This window comes from Tachypleus tridentatus, chromosome 8, assembly GCF_004210375.1.
Source record: "Tachypleus tridentatus isolate NWPU-2018 chromosome 8, ASM421037v1, whole genome shotgun sequence".
In the NCBI taxonomy this organism is placed as follows: Eukaryota; Metazoa; Arthropoda; class Merostomata; order Xiphosura; family Limulidae; genus Tachypleus; species Tachypleus tridentatus.
In genome coordinates this window covers 149,148,950-149,153,662 of record NC_134832.1, presented here as the reverse complement: position 1 = coordinate 149,153,662, position 4,713 = coordinate 149,148,950, and positions in this window count along the sequence as shown.

Here is a 4,713-nt window from a genome sequence, read left to right as displayed (position 1 = left end):
AAAAAATTCTCACGTTAACACTTCGAAAATGTACACCAAACCGTGGCTTTACGATGAGGGTCCGACACCAGACCCGTTAGGTGGAGCTGTGTTACCATGCGAAGGTGCGCTCGTGTTCTTTCTCACAATTAGTATCACTCTAGCGACATCTGGCGGTAAGTTCATATTCCTAAACCACAAAAAAGGTTGACGTCAAAGTTTTGATATACATAGGTGAGCATCGAAAACATAAAGAAACACTAGCTGTGCATCACCACACAGTAAGAACGAGCCAATGTTGTTCGCTAGGGTTAAAACACATTTACAATAACACATTTGTTTGGACAATATACAACATTCTAGATACAAACCAAGGTTATTTGTTTAGGTTTGAAACATTGTAGAACAGATACCATACATTAACACGGGACTATAGATGTCATACAACAAATGTTGTGTTACATTAGTACGGTATTATAGATACCACACAACAGATTTTGTGTTACATTAATACGGTATTATAGATACCACACAACAGATTTTGGGTTACATTAACACGGTTGTGTAGATACCACACAACAAATGTTATGTTACACTAACACGTTAATATAGATATTATACAACATTAACACAGTAGTATACATATGTAGGAATAATGACTCGTGTTGAACTATATGATTCACAATGGTTAGTAACTCATGCTATAATTAAACTAGTGTTACACACAGGTGTGTTTGCACGCAGAAGTTTGTAACAGTAGCTGTATGTTTCCTCTAGTTAATAACAATAAACAGAAATTACATAATTCTAACAATAATCAATAAATATTCTGTTATAAGCTGAATGGGTAAAGATAATTATCCAAAGGGCTTTCAATTAGGGACAGCGCCCTCTACTTGTGCGAACAATATAGTGGATTCGAGTTTAGAAAAACATATTTAAGAATCCAATTGATTCTATTATGCTTATGTTGTTCTATTAGACTTAATCGGTAACAGTACAGAAATTACGGACAACTTATAGCCTACAAGCAAAAGTACCCGTCCCCAGTGACGGAGCAAGTTATTTTAGTCTATGAAATTAAATTATTTCACGGACTTTACAATGGTTAATTGTGTTGCTCTCTTGGTTTCAATATATATAAGGTTATACTTCTCAGTTCCTGTCTTAAGCAGGTAACAACGTACATTAATTTACATTGTATAGAAAAATGAAAGGCAAAATCAAATAATAAAATAATCTACTTAAGGAATTTAAATAAAAAAAAATGTTAAGATTACACCGTCTGAAGGAAACTTTAGGAAAGTTAATAATTACATAATTTTCATAACGTTAAGTCACTCTTAGTTGAAGTATATTTATTACTCTCGATTGGATGAACGTTATGTTTAATGCTATGCATCGTTGTTCTTCGTGTGACAGAACTTTGTGTTTCGTTTGGTTGAATGTTGGACATCATATTATTCACGTAAGATCCATTAACAGTACTGTTTAACTGACACTATAATCTGTTGATATCCTTAGTCGACAGTTTAACTGAAACTATAATCTATTGATATCTTTAGTCGATCTGATTGGATGCACTTGGTTCTGGCCAGTTCGTGGATCATCCTAACCCTCATTTGACCATGATTATTTACTCGCTATTGCTAAAGCCTTGTTATTGAAGGAAACAAGGCGTAGGTTTATCTGAACATACAGACCCTGTTATGACAGACCAAGCCTAAATATCCGGATGTTAAATGGAGAAACAGCGTGACTTCACGGGATTTGTGAAAGCCAGGTATAGGATTTTAACGAGGGTTACTGAAATGCAACTTTGAATGGTACATAAATCTCACCACCAGGCGAGATCTATCGGTTCCTGGGATATTCTTTATGGAGAAACTTCACGACAACTTTGGCACGTCATTTGTCGTTACGTAAGGCACGTGCTTTTACTAGCATCACGTGGTATAATAGCAGTTACCCAATCTATCTGGTTTCATTTACTATAGTAATAAGAATACAAGTGTAAATTTTACCTGTCATTTGGAGCTTGCGTAAACTGCTTATTATGTGGTTATTACGGAAATTAGAAGTTTCAAAATAATTATCTTAAATACGTGCTACCAGTCCGTTTTCATTGTTTAAACATATGGTAACATTTAATCTTTAATTTAGTTTTCAATACTTTTCATAAACAGTATATATAGGTATAAAACTTTAAGAAATGATTTATTTAGTTGTTGTTTTTCGTAATATATCACTGTGTGCTCTGGTAATCGAATGTGTAGAATGTTTCAGAGTTATCAAATAGCAGCTCTGGACTATAGCTTCATTTTAAATGAATTACTATACGCAATAAATTACTTTAAAGAGAAACTAAAGCATTAAGATTTACATTAGCATCAGATAGAATTCAAATAATGAAATTTACGTAATTCTTGTTTTAACATTACTGTTATTATTGGTTAGAATGTTCAACATATTTATCTTTACTATTTTATTAGTTTATTATTTGAAAATCTGTATTATGCGGATTATTTTAAATTCTTATCTTATTATTTTAATCAGAACTAATATAAATATCCTAAGCTGATTGAACTTCATAAAATTTTATTATTGGGATTACGGCCAAAAACGTCGCTAAGAGTGAGGAAAACGAACTAATGAATCATTGCATTCTAGTCATTATACGTAAAAGCGATATATATCTCCTAACGTCTGGTATGGGTATTAAAACTTTTTATTGATAAGCAGAAAACAACGTTTCGATCTTCCTACGTCATCTTCAGGTTAACATACCAACCGTTCTAAGATAAATTTTTATTTCAAGTGGGTTTCTCGTCATGAAGTAAAAGCGATATATTAAATTAACTATAACTTGGTTCATTTTCAGTTCTGATCTATGTAACTAGCTACTACCATTTATACTAAGAACTCAGTCCTCTGTGAACACCTCTAAATCAGCATCTATATTCAAAACTAAGTCTAAAAATAACAATTTTCCAATTCAAACGACGAGTGCAGTTCCAACCCAAATTCTGTGCATGCGCGTGTTTAATGTCTACATCCGTGTCTGTTTCTTGCATACGGACTAAATTGAGATGATTTCTTCGGGAAATTGTGCAGAAGTGAGTTTCTTTCGGGTTTTTTTTCCAATACTATCTTTACAAATGTAAAACTTTATTATTTATATCGCTGTTCTTCGTGTGAAACATCTACTCTCGTGGGAGTCTTTAAATTACAAAGAAAATACTCTTTCAAAAGAGATGTATGTTTAAGTGATTTCACTTCAAGGGCTTGCTAGTTTTATTTTGTGTGTGTGTGTTCGTCGTGATGTACAAGCATATAGCACTGAATATTTTTACTGAAATTGGCTTAATACTAGCCAGATTTACAAACGGATTAGCTAAGGTTATACTCCGTCTAATACGCAAACATCAGAATATAATTATACGTAACAGTAGATTTTCCTCTTACTTTCCATTAGCTTGTTTTATAACAATTTACGTTGTGTAAATTATGTTGTTTTCGTTTCTTCCTGGTAGCAACACAGAAATAAAGAACAAACAAACAAAAAAAGATTTTACTATAAACGTAACAAAACGTGTTCCTGAGACTTATTAGGCTTAGTTCCTGGCTACATGCCAAATAAATAAAGAAAAAAACACAAAAGTGAGAAATACCTGTAATTATTATAATTGTCACGATTCATATACACATATATATTACATCATAGCTGCTTCTGAAACATATGATTTGTTCTTTCTCACCGTAACAATGTGATAATTGAGTCAAACAGCGTAACCTTACCTGTATGGTTATCTAGAAGTACAGAGAAAATCTGATATTGTAAACTAACAACACCATAATCTTACCTGTGTAGTTATCTAGAAGTACAGAGAAAACCAGATATTGTAAACTAACAACACCATAATCTTACCTGTGTAGTTATCTAAAAGTACAGAGAAAACCAGATATTGTAAACTAACAACACCATAATCTTACCTGTGTAGTTATCTAGAAGTACAGAGAAAACCAGATATTGTAAACTAACAACACCATAATCTTACCTGTGTAGTTATCTAGAAGTACAGAGAAAACCAGATATTGTAAACTAACAACACCATAATCTTACCTGTGTAGTTATCTAGAAGTACAGAGAAAACCAGATATTGTAAACTAACAACACCATAATCATACCTGTGTAGTTATCTAGAAGTACAGAGAAAACCAGATATTGTAAACTAACAACACCATAATCTTACCTGTGTAGTTATCTAGAAGTACAGAGAAAACCAGATATTGTAAACTAACAACACCATAATCTTACCTGTGTAGTTATCTAGAAGTACAGAGAAAACCAGATATTGTAAAATAACAACACCATAATCTTACCTGTGTAGTTATCTAGAAGTACAGAGAAAACCAGGTATTGTAAACAAAAAACAACATAATCTTACCTGTGTAGTTATCTAGAAGTACAGAGAAAACCAGATATTGTAAACTAACAACACCATAATCTTACCTGTGTAGTTATCTAGAAGTACAGAGAAAACCGGATATTGTAAACTAACAACACCATAATCTTACCTGTGTAGTTATCTAGAAGTCCAGAGAAAACCGGATATTGTAAACTAACAACACCATAATCTTACCTGTGTAGTTATCTAGAAGTACAGAGAAAATCGGATATTGTAAACTAACAACACCATAATCTTACCTGTGTAGTTATCTAGAAGTGCAGAG